General features: G+C 54.5%; 46 non-coding genes across 46 annotated transcripts; all 46 read right to left on the reverse strand.

Moving 5' to 3' along the window:
* Positions 1-25: 25 nt before the first annotated feature.
* Trnal-cag (transfer RNA leucine (anticodon CAG)) lies at positions 26-107 on the reverse strand. The gene has a single exon. It is a non-coding gene; the product is annotated as a tRNA-Leu (tRNA).
* A 77-nt stretch (positions 108-184) lies between these two features.
* On the reverse strand, positions 185-266 carry Trnal-aag (transfer RNA leucine (anticodon AAG)). Its single transcript has one exon. It is a non-coding gene; the product is annotated as a tRNA-Leu (tRNA).
* A 275-nt stretch (positions 267-541) lies between these two features.
* On the reverse strand, positions 542-613 carry Trnah-gug (transfer RNA histidin (anticodon GUG)). The gene has a single exon. It is a non-coding gene; the product is annotated as a tRNA-His (tRNA).
* A 352-nt stretch (positions 614-965) lies between these two features.
* On the reverse strand, positions 966-1,037 carry Trnae-cuc (transfer RNA glutamic acid (anticodon CUC)). The gene has a single exon. It is a non-coding gene; the product is annotated as a tRNA-Glu (tRNA).
* A 275-nt stretch (positions 1,038-1,312) lies between these two features.
* On the reverse strand, positions 1,313-1,394 carry Trnal-cag (transfer RNA leucine (anticodon CAG)). Its single transcript has one exon. It is a non-coding gene; the product is annotated as a tRNA-Leu (tRNA).
* A 77-nt stretch (positions 1,395-1,471) lies between these two features.
* Positions 1,472-1,553, reverse strand: Trnal-aag (transfer RNA leucine (anticodon AAG)). The gene has a single exon. It is a non-coding gene; the product is annotated as a tRNA-Leu (tRNA).
* Positions 1,554-1,828: 275 nt separating this feature from the next.
* Trnah-gug (transfer RNA histidin (anticodon GUG)) lies at positions 1,829-1,900 on the reverse strand. Its single transcript has one exon. It is a non-coding gene; the product is annotated as a tRNA-His (tRNA).
* Positions 1,901-2,270: 370 nt separating this feature from the next.
* Positions 2,271-2,342, reverse strand: Trnae-cuc (transfer RNA glutamic acid (anticodon CUC)). The gene has a single exon. It is a non-coding gene; the product is annotated as a tRNA-Glu (tRNA).
* A 275-nt stretch (positions 2,343-2,617) lies between these two features.
* Trnal-cag (transfer RNA leucine (anticodon CAG)) lies at positions 2,618-2,699 on the reverse strand. Its single transcript has one exon. It is a non-coding gene; the product is annotated as a tRNA-Leu (tRNA).
* Positions 2,700-2,776: 77 nt separating this feature from the next.
* Trnal-aag (transfer RNA leucine (anticodon AAG)) lies at positions 2,777-2,858 on the reverse strand. Its single transcript has one exon. It is a non-coding gene; the product is annotated as a tRNA-Leu (tRNA).
* A 275-nt stretch (positions 2,859-3,133) lies between these two features.
* On the reverse strand, positions 3,134-3,205 carry Trnah-gug (transfer RNA histidin (anticodon GUG)). Its single transcript has one exon. It is a non-coding gene; the product is annotated as a tRNA-His (tRNA).
* A 370-nt stretch (positions 3,206-3,575) lies between these two features.
* Trnae-cuc (transfer RNA glutamic acid (anticodon CUC)) lies at positions 3,576-3,647 on the reverse strand. The gene has a single exon. It is a non-coding gene; the product is annotated as a tRNA-Glu (tRNA).
* A 275-nt stretch (positions 3,648-3,922) lies between these two features.
* Positions 3,923-4,004, reverse strand: Trnal-cag (transfer RNA leucine (anticodon CAG)). The gene has a single exon. It is a non-coding gene; the product is annotated as a tRNA-Leu (tRNA).
* A 77-nt stretch (positions 4,005-4,081) lies between these two features.
* On the reverse strand, positions 4,082-4,163 carry Trnal-aag (transfer RNA leucine (anticodon AAG)). Its single transcript has one exon. It is a non-coding gene; the product is annotated as a tRNA-Leu (tRNA).
* Positions 4,164-4,438: 275 nt separating this feature from the next.
* On the reverse strand, positions 4,439-4,510 carry Trnah-gug (transfer RNA histidin (anticodon GUG)). The gene has a single exon. It is a non-coding gene; the product is annotated as a tRNA-His (tRNA).
* Positions 4,511-4,880: 370 nt separating this feature from the next.
* Positions 4,881-4,952, reverse strand: Trnae-cuc (transfer RNA glutamic acid (anticodon CUC)). The gene has a single exon. It is a non-coding gene; the product is annotated as a tRNA-Glu (tRNA).
* A 275-nt stretch (positions 4,953-5,227) lies between these two features.
* Trnal-cag (transfer RNA leucine (anticodon CAG)) lies at positions 5,228-5,309 on the reverse strand. Its single transcript has one exon. It is a non-coding gene; the product is annotated as a tRNA-Leu (tRNA).
* A 77-nt stretch (positions 5,310-5,386) lies between these two features.
* Trnal-aag (transfer RNA leucine (anticodon AAG)) lies at positions 5,387-5,468 on the reverse strand. Its single transcript has one exon. It is a non-coding gene; the product is annotated as a tRNA-Leu (tRNA).
* Positions 5,469-5,743: 275 nt separating this feature from the next.
* Positions 5,744-5,815, reverse strand: Trnah-gug (transfer RNA histidin (anticodon GUG)). Its single transcript has one exon. It is a non-coding gene; the product is annotated as a tRNA-His (tRNA).
* Positions 5,816-6,185: 370 nt separating this feature from the next.
* Positions 6,186-6,257, reverse strand: Trnae-cuc (transfer RNA glutamic acid (anticodon CUC)). Its single transcript has one exon. It is a non-coding gene; the product is annotated as a tRNA-Glu (tRNA).
* Positions 6,258-6,532: 275 nt separating this feature from the next.
* On the reverse strand, positions 6,533-6,614 carry Trnal-cag (transfer RNA leucine (anticodon CAG)). The gene has a single exon. It is a non-coding gene; the product is annotated as a tRNA-Leu (tRNA).
* Positions 6,615-6,691: 77 nt separating this feature from the next.
* On the reverse strand, positions 6,692-6,773 carry Trnal-aag (transfer RNA leucine (anticodon AAG)). The gene has a single exon. It is a non-coding gene; the product is annotated as a tRNA-Leu (tRNA).
* Positions 6,774-7,048: 275 nt separating this feature from the next.
* On the reverse strand, positions 7,049-7,120 carry Trnah-gug (transfer RNA histidin (anticodon GUG)). The gene has a single exon. It is a non-coding gene; the product is annotated as a tRNA-His (tRNA).
* A 370-nt stretch (positions 7,121-7,490) lies between these two features.
* Positions 7,491-7,562, reverse strand: Trnae-cuc (transfer RNA glutamic acid (anticodon CUC)). The gene has a single exon. It is a non-coding gene; the product is annotated as a tRNA-Glu (tRNA).
* Positions 7,563-7,837: 275 nt separating this feature from the next.
* On the reverse strand, positions 7,838-7,919 carry Trnal-cag (transfer RNA leucine (anticodon CAG)). Its single transcript has one exon. It is a non-coding gene; the product is annotated as a tRNA-Leu (tRNA).
* Positions 7,920-7,996: 77 nt separating this feature from the next.
* Positions 7,997-8,078, reverse strand: Trnal-aag (transfer RNA leucine (anticodon AAG)). Its single transcript has one exon. It is a non-coding gene; the product is annotated as a tRNA-Leu (tRNA).
* Positions 8,079-8,353: 275 nt separating this feature from the next.
* Positions 8,354-8,425, reverse strand: Trnah-gug (transfer RNA histidin (anticodon GUG)). The gene has a single exon. It is a non-coding gene; the product is annotated as a tRNA-His (tRNA).
* Positions 8,426-8,795: 370 nt separating this feature from the next.
* Trnae-cuc (transfer RNA glutamic acid (anticodon CUC)) lies at positions 8,796-8,867 on the reverse strand. The gene has a single exon. It is a non-coding gene; the product is annotated as a tRNA-Glu (tRNA).
* A 275-nt stretch (positions 8,868-9,142) lies between these two features.
* Positions 9,143-9,224, reverse strand: Trnal-cag (transfer RNA leucine (anticodon CAG)). The gene has a single exon. It is a non-coding gene; the product is annotated as a tRNA-Leu (tRNA).
* A 77-nt stretch (positions 9,225-9,301) lies between these two features.
* On the reverse strand, positions 9,302-9,383 carry Trnal-aag (transfer RNA leucine (anticodon AAG)). Its single transcript has one exon. It is a non-coding gene; the product is annotated as a tRNA-Leu (tRNA).
* A 275-nt stretch (positions 9,384-9,658) lies between these two features.
* Trnah-gug (transfer RNA histidin (anticodon GUG)) lies at positions 9,659-9,730 on the reverse strand. Its single transcript has one exon. It is a non-coding gene; the product is annotated as a tRNA-His (tRNA).
* Positions 9,731-10,100: 370 nt separating this feature from the next.
* Trnae-cuc (transfer RNA glutamic acid (anticodon CUC)) lies at positions 10,101-10,172 on the reverse strand. Its single transcript has one exon. It is a non-coding gene; the product is annotated as a tRNA-Glu (tRNA).
* A 275-nt stretch (positions 10,173-10,447) lies between these two features.
* On the reverse strand, positions 10,448-10,529 carry Trnal-cag (transfer RNA leucine (anticodon CAG)). Its single transcript has one exon. It is a non-coding gene; the product is annotated as a tRNA-Leu (tRNA).
* A 77-nt stretch (positions 10,530-10,606) lies between these two features.
* On the reverse strand, positions 10,607-10,688 carry Trnal-aag (transfer RNA leucine (anticodon AAG)). Its single transcript has one exon. It is a non-coding gene; the product is annotated as a tRNA-Leu (tRNA).
* A 275-nt stretch (positions 10,689-10,963) lies between these two features.
* Trnah-gug (transfer RNA histidin (anticodon GUG)) lies at positions 10,964-11,035 on the reverse strand. Its single transcript has one exon. It is a non-coding gene; the product is annotated as a tRNA-His (tRNA).
* Positions 11,036-11,405: 370 nt separating this feature from the next.
* Positions 11,406-11,477, reverse strand: Trnae-cuc (transfer RNA glutamic acid (anticodon CUC)). The gene has a single exon. It is a non-coding gene; the product is annotated as a tRNA-Glu (tRNA).
* Positions 11,478-11,752: 275 nt separating this feature from the next.
* On the reverse strand, positions 11,753-11,834 carry Trnal-cag (transfer RNA leucine (anticodon CAG)). Its single transcript has one exon. It is a non-coding gene; the product is annotated as a tRNA-Leu (tRNA).
* A 77-nt stretch (positions 11,835-11,911) lies between these two features.
* On the reverse strand, positions 11,912-11,993 carry Trnal-aag (transfer RNA leucine (anticodon AAG)). Its single transcript has one exon. It is a non-coding gene; the product is annotated as a tRNA-Leu (tRNA).
* Positions 11,994-12,268: 275 nt separating this feature from the next.
* Positions 12,269-12,340, reverse strand: Trnah-gug (transfer RNA histidin (anticodon GUG)). The gene has a single exon. It is a non-coding gene; the product is annotated as a tRNA-His (tRNA).
* A 370-nt stretch (positions 12,341-12,710) lies between these two features.
* Trnae-cuc (transfer RNA glutamic acid (anticodon CUC)) lies at positions 12,711-12,782 on the reverse strand. The gene has a single exon. It is a non-coding gene; the product is annotated as a tRNA-Glu (tRNA).
* Positions 12,783-13,057: 275 nt separating this feature from the next.
* Positions 13,058-13,139, reverse strand: Trnal-cag (transfer RNA leucine (anticodon CAG)). Its single transcript has one exon. It is a non-coding gene; the product is annotated as a tRNA-Leu (tRNA).
* A 77-nt stretch (positions 13,140-13,216) lies between these two features.
* Positions 13,217-13,298, reverse strand: Trnal-aag (transfer RNA leucine (anticodon AAG)). Its single transcript has one exon. It is a non-coding gene; the product is annotated as a tRNA-Leu (tRNA).
* Positions 13,299-13,573: 275 nt separating this feature from the next.
* Trnah-gug (transfer RNA histidin (anticodon GUG)) lies at positions 13,574-13,645 on the reverse strand. Its single transcript has one exon. It is a non-coding gene; the product is annotated as a tRNA-His (tRNA).
* Positions 13,646-14,015: 370 nt separating this feature from the next.
* Trnae-cuc (transfer RNA glutamic acid (anticodon CUC)) lies at positions 14,016-14,087 on the reverse strand. The gene has a single exon. It is a non-coding gene; the product is annotated as a tRNA-Glu (tRNA).
* A 275-nt stretch (positions 14,088-14,362) lies between these two features.
* Trnal-cag (transfer RNA leucine (anticodon CAG)) lies at positions 14,363-14,444 on the reverse strand. The gene has a single exon. It is a non-coding gene; the product is annotated as a tRNA-Leu (tRNA).
* Positions 14,445-14,521: 77 nt separating this feature from the next.
* Positions 14,522-14,603, reverse strand: Trnal-aag (transfer RNA leucine (anticodon AAG)). The gene has a single exon. It is a non-coding gene; the product is annotated as a tRNA-Leu (tRNA).
* Between the last annotated feature and the right edge of the window lie 106 nt (positions 14,604-14,709).

The raw sequence follows: 14,709 nt of genomic DNA on the forward strand, positions 1-14,709 counted from the left end.
CTGCGGCTTTCGAGACAGAAAACATTGGCAGCGGTGGGATTCGAACCCACGCCTCCGAGGAGACTGGTGCCTGAAACCAGCGCCTTAGACCGCTCGGCCACGCTACCGACGCTGCACGGCGGTCACAGGAGCTGCGTTCTACCCCACGAGAAAACACCACAATGGCACAAAAAACAGAAAAATGTGGCAGCGGTGGGATTCGAACCCACGCCTCCGAAGAGACTGGTGCCTTAAACCAGCGCCTTAGACCGCTCGGCCACGCTACCTGTGCCAGTGCTCTTCGCTTTTGTAGAAACAGTGCACGACACAGCTGCGACTGGCTGCTCATCCATTGCACCTCAAACAACTGCCCTTTTCGAATAGAGAGTAACTACACAGGTAGCTGCCCGCGCTCTCGTGTGGCGGCATTGCGTGTTGATAAAGAATTGGTAGTGCCACCTGCAGCCTGCGGAACATGAGTGAAAAATCAAGAGGGCACCGTGATTTCAAACACTGAGTCACAACCGTCACTGCAGCGACACCAAGGCAAAACTTTAAAAATTGCCGTGACCAGGATTCGAACCTGGGTTATTGCGGCCACAACGCAATGTCCTAACCACTAGACGATCACGGCCACGGAAGCACCGCCGAGGGCAGTCCTCGCGACTGCATGTTGCAATGCACAGCAAAGCTCGGCCCACACACCACTGTGTCAGACGCGGTCTCCATTATATGTATACTGGCAAACGAACGTGTCTGCGATGTAAGGACACTAAGCAGTGTGGTTAGCTGCATTCAACCCCCGTGGCAGTGTCTTGCAGTCCTCCTACTCTGTTCACCACAGGTATGTGCCTCGATAAGAGGTGGACAGATGTCGCATCGCTCTCGCCGTCACTTGTGACCACGAATCGTACTTAACGTAGTTTTCTGCAAGCGTCAGCGAAGCGTCAGTCGAGCTAAGTCGGGCCAACAAATTGCGCTCGCTTTTCCGGTACCGGGAATCGAACCCGGGCCTCCTGGGTGAGAGCCAGGTATCCTAGCCACTAGACCACACCGGACAACGGCACAAGGGCTACTCCAGCGAACACAGCAATCTATACACACGCTACTAAACGACAACTACAAAATTATACGCTCCCACTTTGTACAGCGGCATGCTCGGGACTCATTTCGTAGAGACGAACGCCAGCCACTATGACACCAAACGGCGCCTGTGAATCATGTCGTTGCACCGCGCACTGTGCTACGACAATTTAAGAAAGAGACGCTCACGGCTTGCTGCGCTGCTTTCGTCGCGGGTAATCAGTGCTGCGGCTTTCGAGACAGAAAACATTGGCAGCGGTGGGATTCGAACCCACGCCTCCGAGGAGACTGGTGCCTGAAACCAGCGCCTTAGACCGCTCGGCCACGCTACCGACGCTGCACGGCGGTCACAGGAGCTGCGTTCTACCCCACGAGAAAACACCACAATGGCACAAAAAACAGAAAAATGTGGCAGCGGTGGGATTCGAACCCACGCCTCCGAAGAGACTGGTGCCTTAAACCAGCGCCTTAGACCGCTCGGCCACGCTACCTGTGCCAGTGCTCTTCGCTTTTGTAGAAACAGTGCACGACACAGCTGCGACTGGCTGCTCATCCATTGCACCTCAAACAACTGCCCTTTTCGAATAGAGAGTAACTACACAGGTAGCTGCCCGCGCTCTCGTGTGGCGGCATTGCGTGTTGATAAAGAATTGGTAGTGCCACCTGCAGCCTGCGGAACATGAGTGAAAAATCAAGAGGGCACCGTGATTTCAAACACTGAGTCACAACCGTCACTGCAGCGACACCAAGGCAAAACTTTAAAAATTGCCGTGACCAGGATTCGAACCTGGGTTATTGCGGCCACAACGCAATGTCCTAACCACTAGACGATCACGGCCACGGAAGCACCGCCGAGGGCAGTCCTCGCGACTGCATGTTGCAATGCACAGCAAAGCTCGGCCCACACACCACTGTGTCAGACGCGGTCTCCATTATATGTATACTGGCAAACGAACGTGTCTGCGATGTAAGGACACTAAGCAGTGTGGTTAGCTGCATTCAACCCCCGTGGCAGTGTCTTGCAGTCCTCCTACTCTGTTCACCACAGGTATGTGCCTCGATAAGAGGTGGACAGATGTCGCATCGCTCTCGCCGTCACTTGTGACCACGAATCGTACTTAACGTAGTTTTCTGCAAGCGTCAGCGAAGCGTCAGTCGAGCTAAGTCGGGCCAAGTCGCATAAGAGGAGCAACAAATTGCGCTCGCTTTTCCGGTACCGGGAATCGAACCCGGGCCTCCTGGGTGAGAGCCAGGTATCCTAGCCACTAGACCACACCGGACAACGGCACAAGGGCTACTCCAGCGAACACAGCAATCTATACACACGCTACTAAACGACAACTACAAAATTATACGCTCCCACTTTGTACAGCGGCATGCTCGGGACTCATTTCGTAGAGACGAACGCCAGCCACTATGACACCAAACGGCGCCTGTGAATCATGTCGTTGCACCGCGCACTGTGCTACGACAATTTAAGAAAGAGACGCTCACGGCTTGCTGCGCTGCTTTCGTCGCGGGTAATCAGTGCTGCGGCTTTCGAGACAGAAAACATTGGCAGCGGTGGGATTCGAACCCACGCCTCCGAGGAGACTGGTGCCTGAAACCAGCGCCTTAGACCGCTCGGCCACGCTACCGACGCTGCACGGCGGTCACAGGAGCTGCGTTCTACCCCACGAGAAAACACCACAATGGCACAAAAAACAGAAAAATGTGGCAGCGGTGGGATTCGAACCCACGCCTCCGAAGAGACTGGTGCCTTAAACCAGCGCCTTAGACCGCTCGGCCACGCTACCTGTGCCAGTGCTCTTCGCTTTTGTAGAAACAGTGCACGACACAGCTGCGACTGGCTGCTCATCCATTGCACCTCAAACAACTGCCCTTTTCGAATAGAGAGTAACTACACAGGTAGCTGCCCGCGCTCTCGTGTGGCGGCATTGCGTGTTGATAAAGAATTGGTAGTGCCACCTGCAGCCTGCGGAACATGAGTGAAAAATCAAGAGGGCACCGTGATTTCAAACACTGAGTCACAACCGTCACTGCAGCGACACCAAGGCAAAACTTTAAAAATTGCCGTGACCAGGATTCGAACCTGGGTTATTGCGGCCACAACGCAATGTCCTAACCACTAGACGATCACGGCCACGGAAGCACCGCCGAGGGCAGTCCTCGCGACTGCATGTTGCAATGCACAGCAAAGCTCGGCCCACACACCACTGTGTCAGACGCGGTCTCCATTATATGTATACTGGCAAACGAACGTGTCTGCGATGTAAGGACACTAAGCAGTGTGGTTAGCTGCATTCAACCCCCGTGGCAGTGTCTTGCAGTCCTCCTACTCTGTTCACCACAGGTATGTGCCTCGATAAGAGGTGGACAGATGTCGCATCGCTCTCGCCGTCACTTGTGACCACGAATCGTACTTAACGTAGTTTTCTGCAAGCGTCAGCGAAGCGTCAGTCGAGCTAAGTCGGGCCAAGTCGCATAAGAGGAGCAACAAATTGCGCTCGCTTTTCCGGTACCGGGAATCGAACCCGGGCCTCCTGGGTGAGAGCCAGGTATCCTAGCCACTAGACCACACCGGACAACGGCACAAGGGCTACTCCAGCGAACACAGCAATCTATACACACGCTACTAAACGACAACTACAAAATTATACGCTCCCACTTTGTACAGCGGCATGCTCGGGACTCATTTCGTAGAGACGAACGCCAGCCACTATGACACCAAACGGCGCCTGTGAATCATGTCGTTGCACCGCGCACTGTGCTACGACAATTTAAGAAAGAGACGCTCACGGCTTGCTGCGCTGCTTTCGTCGCGGGTAATCAGTGCTGCGGCTTTCGAGACAGAAAACATTGGCAGCGGTGGGATTCGAACCCACGCCTCCGAGGAGACTGGTGCCTGAAACCAGCGCCTTAGACCGCTCGGCCACGCTACCGACGCTGCACGGCGGTCACAGGAGCTGCGTTCTACCCCACGAGAAAACACCACAATGGCACAAAAAACAGAAAAATGTGGCAGCGGTGGGATTCGAACCCACGCCTCCGAAGAGACTGGTGCCTTAAACCAGCGCCTTAGACCGCTCGGCCACGCTACCTGTGCCAGTGCTCTTCGCTTTTGTAGAAACAGTGCACGACACAGCTGCGACTGGCTGCTCATCCATTGCACCTCAAACAACTGCCCTTTTCGAATAGAGAGTAACTACACAGGTAGCTGCCCGCGCTCTCGTGTGGCGGCATTGCGTGTTGATAAAGAATTGGTAGTGCCACCTGCAGCCTGCGGAACATGAGTGAAAAATCAAGAGGGCACCGTGATTTCAAACACTGAGTCACAACCGTCACTGCAGCGACACCAAGGCAAAACTTTAAAAATTGCCGTGACCAGGATTCGAACCTGGGTTATTGCGGCCACAACGCAATGTCCTAACCACTAGACGATCACGGCCACGGAAGCACCGCCGAGGGCAGTCCTCGCGACTGCATGTTGCAATGCACAGCAAAGCTCGGCCCACACACCACTGTGTCAGACGCGGTCTCCATTATATGTATACTGGCAAACGAACGTGTCTGCGATGTAAGGACACTAAGCAGTGTGGTTAGCTGCATTCAACCCCCGTGGCAGTGTCTTGCAGTCCTCCTACTCTGTTCACCACAGGTATGTGCCTCGATAAGAGGTGGACAGATGTCGCATCGCTCTCGCCGTCACTTGTGACCACGAATCGTACTTAACGTAGTTTTCTGCAAGCGTCAGCGAAGCGTCAGTCGAGCTAAGTCGGGCCAAGTCGCATAAGAGGAGCAACAAATTGCGCTCGCTTTTCCGGTACCGGGAATCGAACCCGGGCCTCCTGGGTGAGAGCCAGGTATCCTAGCCACTAGACCACACCGGACAACGGCACAAGGGCTACTCCAGCGAACACAGCAATCTATACACACGCTACTAAACGACAACTACAAAATTATACGCTCCCACTTTGTACAGCGGCATGCTCGGGACTCATTTCGTAGAGACGAACGCCAGCCACTATGACACCAAACGGCGCCTGTGAATCATGTCGTTGCACCGCGCACTGTGCTACGACAATTTAAGAAAGAGACGCTCACGGCTTGCTGCGCTGCTTTCGTCGCGGGTAATCAGTGCTGCGGCTTTCGAGACAGAAAACATTGGCAGCGGTGGGATTCGAACCCACGCCTCCGAGGAGACTGGTGCCTGAAACCAGCGCCTTAGACCGCTCGGCCACGCTACCGACGCTGCACGGCGGTCACAGGAGCTGCGTTCTACCCCACGAGAAAACACCACAATGGCACAAAAAACAGAAAAATGTGGCAGCGGTGGGATTCGAACCCACGCCTCCGAAGAGACTGGTGCCTTAAACCAGCGCCTTAGACCGCTCGGCCACGCTACCTGTGCCAGTGCTCTTCGCTTTTGTAGAAACAGTGCACGACACAGCTGCGACTGGCTGCTCATCCATTGCACCTCAAACAACTGCCCTTTTCGAATAGAGAGTAACTACACAGGTAGCTGCCCGCGCTCTCGTGTGGCGGCATTGCGTGTTGATAAAGAATTGGTAGTGCCACCTGCAGCCTGCGGAACATGAGTGAAAAATCAAGAGGGCACCGTGATTTCAAACACTGAGTCACAACCGTCACTGCAGCGACACCAAGGCAAAACTTTAAAAATTGCCGTGACCAGGATTCGAACCTGGGTTATTGCGGCCACAACGCAATGTCCTAACCACTAGACGATCACGGCCACGGAAGCACCGCCGAGGGCAGTCCTCGCGACTGCATGTTGCAATGCACAGCAAAGCTCGGCCCACACACCACTGTGTCAGACGCGGTCTCCATTATATGTATACTGGCAAACGAACGTGTCTGCGATGTAAGGACACTAAGCAGTGTGGTTAGCTGCATTCAACCCCCGTGGCAGTGTCTTGCAGTCCTCCTACTCTGTTCACCACAGGTATGTGCCTCGATAAGAGGTGGACAGATGTCGCATCGCTCTCGCCGTCACTTGTGACCACGAATCGTACTTAACGTAGTTTTCTGCAAGCGTCAGCGAAGCGTCAGTCGAGCTAAGTCGGGCAAAGTCGCATAAGAGGAGCAACAAATTGCGCTCGCTTTTCCGGTACCGGGAATCGAACCCGGGCCTCCTGGGTGAGAGCCAGGTATCCTAGCCACTAGACCACACCGGACAACGGCACAAGGGCTACTCCAGCGAACACAGCAATCTATACACACGCTACTAAACGACAACTACAAAATTATACGCTCCCACTTTGTACAGCGGCATGCTCGGGACTCATTTCGTAGAGACGAACGCCAGCCACTATGACACCAAACGGCGCCTGTGAATCATGTCGTTGCACCGCGCACTGTGCTACGACAATTTAAGAAAGAGACGCTCACGGCTTGCTGCGCTGCTTTCGTCGCGGGTAATCAGTGCTGCGGCTTTCGAGACAGAAAACATTGGCAGCGGTGGGATTCGAACCCACGCCTCCGAGGAGACTGGTGCCTGAAACCAGCGCCTTAGACCGCTCGGCCACGCTACCGACGCTGCACGGCGGTCACAGGAGCTGCGTTCTACCCCACGAGAAAACACCACAATGGCACAAAAAACAGAAAAATGTGGCAGCGGTGGGATTCGAACCCACGCCTCCGAAGAGACTGGTGCCTTAAACCAGCGCCTTAGACCGCTCGGCCACGCTACCTGTGCCAGTGCTCTTCGCTTTTGTAGAAACAGTGCACGACACAGCTGCGACTGGCTGCTCATCCATTGCACCTCAAACAACTGCCCTTTTCGAATAGAGAGTAACTACACAGGTAGCTGCCCGCGCTCTCGTGTGGCGGCATTGCGTGTTGATAAAGAATTGGTAGTGCCACCTGCAGCCTGCGGAACATGAGTGAAAAATCAAGAGGGCACCGTGATTTCAAACACTGAGTCACAACCGTCACTGCAGCGACACCAAGGCAAAACTTTAAAAATTGCCGTGACCAGGATTCGAACCTGGGTTATTGCGGCCACAACGCAATGTCCTAACCACTAGACGATCACGGCCACGGAAGCACCGCCGAGGGCAGTCCTCGCGACTGCATGTTGCAATGCACAGCAAAGCTCGGCCCACACACCACTGTGTCAGACGCGGTCTCCATTATATGTATACTGGCAAACGAACGTGTCTGCGATGTAAGGACACTAAGCAGTGTGGTTAGCTGCATTCAACCCCCGTGGCAGTGTCTTGCAGTCCTCCTACTCTGTTCACCACAGGTATGTGCCTCGATAAGAGGTGGACAGATGTCGCATCGCTCTCGCCGTCACTTGTGACCACGAATCGTACTTAACGTAGTTTTCTGCAAGCGTCAGCGAAGCGTCAGTCGAGCTAAGTCGGGCCAAGTCGCATAAGAGGAGCAACAAATTGCGCTCGCTTTTCCGGTACCGGGAATCGAACCCGGGCCTCCTGGGTGAGAGCCAGGTATCCTAGCCACTAGACCACACCGGACAACGGCACAAGGGCTACTCCAGCGAACACAGCAATCTATACACACGCTACTAAACGACAACTACAAAATTATACGCTCCCACTTTGTACAGCGGCATGCTCGGGACTCATTTCGTAGAGACGAACGCCAGCCACTATGACACCAAACGGCGCCTGTGAATCATGTCGTTGCACCGCGCACTGTGCTACGACAATTTAAGAAAGAGACGCTCACGGCTTGCTGCGCTGCTTTCGTCGCGGGTAATCAGTGCTGCGGCTTTCGAGACAGAAAACATTGGCAGCGGTGGGATTCGAACCCACGCCTCCGAGGAGACTGGTGCCTGAAACCAGCGCCTTAGACCGCTCGGCCACGCTACCGACGCTGCACGGCGGTCACAGGAGCTGCGTTCTACCCCACGAGAAAACACCACAATGGCACAAAAAACAGAAAAATGTGGCAGCGGTGGGATTCGAACCCACGCCTCCGAAGAGACTGGTGCCTTAAACCAGCGCCTTAGACCGCTCGGCCACGCTACCTGTGCCAGTGCTCTTCGCTTTTGTAGAAACAGTGCACGACACAGCTGCGACTGGCTGCTCATCCATTGCACCTCAAACAACTGCCCTTTTCGAATAGAGAGTAACTACACAGGTAGCTGCCCGCGCTCTCGTGTGGCGGCATTGCGTGTTGATAAAGAATTGGTAGTGCCACCTGCAGCCTGCGGAACATGAGTGAAAAATCAAGAGGGCACCGTGATTTCAAACACTGAGTCACAACCGTCACTGCAGCGACACCAAGGCAAAACTTTAAAAATTGCCGTGACCAGGATTCGAACCTGGGTTATTGCGGCCACAACGCAATGTCCTAACCACTAGACGATCACGGCCACGGAAGCACCGCCGAGGGCAGTCCTCGCGACTGCATGTTGCAATGCACAGCAAAGCTCGGCCCACACACCACTGTGTCAGACGCGGTCTCCATTATATGTATACTGGCAAACGAACGTGTCTGCGATGTAAGGACACTAAGCAGTGTGGTTAGCTGCATTCAACCCCCGTGGCAGTGTCTTGCAGTCCTCCTACTCTGTTCACCACAGGTATGTGCCTCGATAAGAGGTGGACAGATGTCGCATCGCTCTCGCCGTCACTTGTGACCACGAATCGTACTTAACGTAGTTTTCTGCAAGCGTCAGCGAAGCGTCAGTCGAGCTAAGTCGGGCCAAGTCGCATAAGAGGAGCAACAAATTGCGCTCGCTTTTCCGGTACCGGGAATCGAACCCGGGCCTCCTGGGTGAGAGCCAGGTATCCTAGCCACTAGACCACACCGGACAACGGCACAAGGGCTACTCCAGCGAACACAGCAATCTATACACACGCTACTAAACGACAACTACAAAATTATACGCTCCCACTTTGTACAGCGGCATGCTCGGGACTCATTTCGTAGAGACGAACGCCAGCCACTATGACACCAAACGGCGCCTGTGAATCATGTCGTTGCACCGCGCACTGTGCTACGACAATTTAAGAAAGAGACGCTCACGGCTTGCTGCGCTGCTTTCGTCGCGGGTAATCAGTGCTGCGGCTTTCGAGACAGAAAACATTGGCAGCGGTGGGATTCGAACCCACGCCTCCGAGGAGACTGGTGCCTGAAACCAGCGCCTTAGACCGCTCGGCCACGCTACCGACGCTGCACGGCGGTCACAGGAGCTGCGTTCTACCCCACGAGAAAACACCACAATGGCACAAAAAACAGAAAAATGTGGCAGCGGTGGGATTCGAACCCACGCCTCCGAAGAGACTGGTGCCTTAAACCAGCGCCTTAGACCGCTCGGCCACGCTACCTGTGCCAGTGCTCTTCGCTTTTGTAGAAACAGTGCACGACACAGCTGCGACTGGCTGCTCATCCATTGCACCTCAAACAACTGCCCTTTTCGAATAGAGAGTAACTACACAGGTAGCTGCCCGCGCTCTCGTGTGGCGGCATTGCGTGTTGATAAAGAATTGGTAGTGCCACCTGCAGCCTGCGGAACATGAGTGAAAAATCAAGAGGGCACCGTGATTTCAAACACTGAGTCACAACCGTCACTGCAGCGACACCAAGGCAAAACTTTAAAAATTGCCGTGACCAGGATTCGAACCTGGGTTATTGCGGCCACAACGCAATGTCCTAACCACTAGACGATCACGGCCACGGAAGCACCGCCGAGGGCAGTCCTCGCGACTGCATGTTGCAATGCACAGCAAAGCTCGGCCCACACACCACTGTGTCAGACGCGGTCTCCATTATATGTATACTGGCAAACGAACGTGTCTGCGATGTAAGGACACTAAGCAGTGTGGTTAGCTGCATTCAACCCCCGTGGCAGTGTCTTGCAGTCCTCCTACTCTGTTCACCACAGGTATGTGCCTCGATAAGAGGTGGACAGATGTCGCATCGCTCTCGCCGTCACTTGTGACCACGAATCGTACTTAACGTAGTTTTCTGCAAGCGTCAGCGAAGCGTCAGTCGAGCTAAGTCGGGCCAAGTCGCATAAGAGGAGCAACAAATTGCGCTCGCTTTTCCGGTACCGGGAATCGAACCCGGGCCTCCTGGGTGAGAGCCAGGTATCCTAGCCACTAGACCACACCGGACAACGGCACAAGGGCTACTCCAGCGAACACAGCAATCTATACACACGCTACTAAACGACAACTACAAAATTATACGCTCCCACTTTGTACAGCGGCATGCTCGGGACTCATTTCGTAGAGACGAACGCCAGCCACTATGACACCAAACGGCGCCTGTGAATCATGTCGTTGCACCGCGCACTGTGCTACGACAATTTAAGAAAGAGACGCTCACGGCTTGCTGCGCTGCTTTCGTCGCGGGTAATCAGTGCTGCGGCTTTCGAGACAGAAAACATTGGCAGCGGTGGGATTCGAACCCACGCCTCCGAGGAGACTGGTGCCTGAAACCAGCGCCTTAGACCGCTCGGCCACGCTACCGACGCTGCACGGCGGTCACAGGAGCTGCGTTCTACCCCACGAGAAAACACCACAATGGCACAAAAAACAGAAAAATGTGGCAGCGGTGGGATTCGAACCCACGCCTCCGAAGAGACTGGTGCCTTAAACCAGCGCCTTAGACCGCTCGGCCACGCTACCTGTGCCAGTGCTCTTCGCTTTTGTAGAAACAGTGCACGACACAGCTGCGACTGGCTGCTCATCCATTGCACCTCAAACAACTGCCCTTTTCGAATAGAGAGTAACTACACAGGTAGCTGCCCGCGCTCTCGTGTGGCGGCATTGCGTGTTGATAAAGAATTGGTAGTGCCACCTGCAGCCTGCGGAACATGAGTGAAAAATCAAGAGGGCACCGTGATTTCAAACACTGAGTCACAACCGTCACTGCAGCGACACCAAGGCAAAACTTTAAAAATTGCCGTGACCAGGATTCGAACCTGGGTTATTGCGGCCACAACGCAATGTCCTAACCACTAGACGATCACGGCCACGGAAGCACCGCCGAGGGCAGTCCTCGCGACTGCATGTTGCAATGCACAGCAAAGCTCGGCCCACACACCACTGTGTCAGACGCGGTCTCCATTATATGTATACTGGCAAACGAACGTGTCTGCGATGTAAGGACACTAAGCAGTGTGGTTAGCTGCATTCAACCCCCGTGGCAGTGTCTTGCAGTCCTCCTACTCTGTTCACCACAGGTATGTGCCTCGATAAGAGGTGGACAGATGTCGCATCGCTCTCGCCGTCACTTGTGACCACGAATCGTACTTAACGTAGTTTTCTGCAAGCGTCAGCGAAGCGTCAGTCGAGCTAAGTCGGGCCAAGTCGCATAAGAGGAGCAACAAATTGCGCTCGCTTTTCCGGTACCGGGAATCGAACCCGGGCCTCCTGGGTGAGAGCCAGGTATCCTAGCCACTAGACCACACCGGACAACGGCACAAGGGCTACTCCAGCGAACACAGCAATCTATACACACGCTACTAAACGACAACTACAAAATTATACGCTCCCACTTTGTACAGCGGCATGCTCGGGACTCATTTCGTAGAGACGAACGCCAGCCACTATGACACCAAACGGCGCCTGTGAATCATGTCGTTGCACCGCGCACTGTGCTACGACAATTTAAGAAAGAGACGCTCACGGCTTGCTGCGCTGCTTTCGTCGCGGGTAATCAGTGCTGCGGCTTTCGAGACAGAAAACATTGGCAGCGGTGGGATTCGAACCCACGCCTCCGAGGAGACTGGTGCCTGAAACCAGCGCCTTAGACCGCTCGGCCACGCTACCGACGCTGCACGGCGGTCACAGGAGCTGCGTTCTACCCCACGAGAAAACACCACAATGGCACAAAAAACAGAAAAATGTGGCAGCGGTGGGATTCGAACCCACGCCTCCGAAGAGACTGGTGCCTTAAACCAGCGCCTTAGACCGCTCGGCCACGCTACCTGTGCCAGTGCTCTTCGCTTTTGTAGAAACAGTGCACGACACAGCTGCGACTGGCTGCTCATCCATTGCACCTCAAACAACTGCCCTTTTCGAATAGAGAGTAACTACACAGGTAGCTGCCCGCGCTCTCGTGTGGCGGCATTGCGTGTTGATAAAGAATTGGTAGTGCCACCTGCAGCCTGCGGAACATGAGTGAAAAATCAAGAGGGCACCGTGATTTCAAACACTGAGTCACAACCGTCACTGCAGCGACACCAAGGCAAAACTTTAAAAATTGCCGTGACCAGGATTCGAACCTGGGTTATTGCGGCCACAACGCAATGTCCTAACCACTAGACGATCACGGCCACGGAAGCACCGCCGAGGGCAGTCCTCGCGACTGCATGTTGCAATGCACAGCAAAGCTCGGCCCACACACCACTGTGTCAGACGCGGTCTCCATTATATGTATACTGGCAAACGAACGTGTCTGCGATGTAAGGACACTAAGCAGTGTGGTTAGCTGCATTCAACCCCCGTGGCAGTGTCTTGCAGTCCTCCTACTCTGTTCACCACAGGTATGTGCCTCGATAAGAGGTGGACAGATGTCGCATCGCTCTCGCCGTCACTTGTGACCACGAATCGTACTTAACGTAGTTTTCTGCAAGCGTCAGCGAAGCGTCAGTCGAGCTAAGTCGGGCCAAGTCGCATAAGAGGAGCAACAAATTGCGCTCGCTTTTCCGGTACCGGGAATCGAACCCGGGCCTCCTGGGTGAGAGCCAGGTATCCTAGCCACTAGACCACACCGGACAACGGCACAAGGGCTACTCCAGCGAACACAGCAATCTATACACACGCTACTAAACGACAACTACAAAATTATACGCTCCCACTTTGTACAGCGGCATGCTCGGGACTCATTTCGTAGAGACGAACGCCAGCCACTATGACACCAAACGGCGCCTGTGAATCATGTCGTTGCACCGCGCACTGTGCTACGACAATTTAAGAAAGAGACGCTCACGGCTTGCTGCGCTGCTTTCGTCGCGGGTAATCAGTGCTGCGGCTTTCGAGACAGAAAACATTGGCAGCGGTGGGATTCGAACCCACGCCTCCGAGGAGACTGGTGCCTGAAACCAGCGCCTTAGACCGCTCGGCCACGCTACCGACGCTGCACGGCGGTCACAGGAGCTGCGTTCTACCCCACGAGAAAACACCACAATGGCACAAAAAACAGAAAAATGTGGCAGCGGTGGGATTCGAACCCACGCCTCCGAAGAGACTGGTGCCTTAAACCAGCGCCTTAGACCGCTCGGCCACGCTACCTGTGCCAGTGCTCTTCGCTTTTGTAGAAACAGTGCACGACACAGCTGCGACTGGCTGCTCATCCATTGCACCTCAAACAACTGCCCTTTTCGAATAGAGAGTAACTACACAGGTAGCTGCCCGCGCTCTCGTGTGGCGGCATTGCGTGTTGATAAAGAATTGGTAGTGCCACCTGCAGCCTGCGGAACATGAGTGAAAAATCAAGAGGGCACCGTGATTTCAAACACTGAGTCACAACCGTCACTGCAGCGACACCAAGGCAAAACTTTAAAAATTGCCGTGACCAGGATTCGAACCTGGGTTATTGCGGCCACAACGCAATGTCCTAACCACTAGACGATCACGGCCACGGAAGCACCGCCGAGGGCAGTCCTCGCGACTGCATGTTGCAATGCACAGCAAAGCTCGGCCCACACACCACTGTGTCAGACGCGGTCTCCATTATATGTATACTGGCAAACGAACGTGTCTGCGATGTAAGGACACTAAGCAGTGTGGTTAGCTGCATTCAACCCCCGTGGCAGTGTCTTGCAGTCCTCCTACTCTGTTCACCACAGGTATGTGCCTCGATAAGAGGTGGACAGATGTCGCATCGCTCTCGCCGTCACTTGTGACCACGAATCGTACTTAACGTAGTTTTCTGCAAGCGTCAGCGAAGCGTCAGTCGAGCTAAGTCGGGCCAAGTCGCATAAGAGGAGCAACAAATTGCGCTCGCTTTTCCGGTACCGGGAATCGAACCCGGGCCTCCTGGGTGAGAGCCAGGTATCCTAGCCACTAGACCACACCGGACAACGGCACAAGGGCTACTCCAGCGAACACAGCAATCTATACACACGCTACTAAACGACAACTACAAAATTATACGCTCCCACTTTGTACAGCGGCATGCTCGGGACTCATTTCGTAGAGACGAACGCCAGCCACTATGACACCAAACGGCGCCTGTGAATCATGTCGTTGCACCGCGCACTGTGCTACGACAATTTAAGAAAGAGACGCTCACGGCTTGCTGCGCTGCTTTCGTCGCGGGTAATCAGTGCTGCGGCTTTCGAGACAGAAAACATTGGCAGCGGTGGGATTCGAACCCACGCCTCCGAGGAGACTGGTGCCTGAAACCAGCGCCTTAGACCGCTCGGCCACGCTACCGACGCTGCACGGCGGTCACAGGAGCTGCGTTCTACCCCACGAGAAAACACCACAATGGCACAAAAAACAGAAAAATGTGGCAGCGGTGGGATTCGAACCCACGCCTCCGAAGAGACTGGTGCCTTAAACCAGCGCCTTAGACCGCTCGGCCACGCTACCTGTGCCAGTGCTCTTCGCTTTTGTAGAAACAGTGCACGACACAGCTGCGACTGGCTGCTCATCCATTGCACCTCAAACAACTGCCCTTTTCGAATAGAGAGTAACT

Source organism: Schistocerca gregaria, unplaced genomic scaffold (assembly GCF_023897955.1).
Source record: "Schistocerca gregaria isolate iqSchGreg1 unplaced genomic scaffold, iqSchGreg1.2 ptg001401l, whole genome shotgun sequence".
Lineage (NCBI taxonomy): Eukaryota > Metazoa > Arthropoda > Insecta > Orthoptera > Acrididae > Schistocerca > Schistocerca gregaria.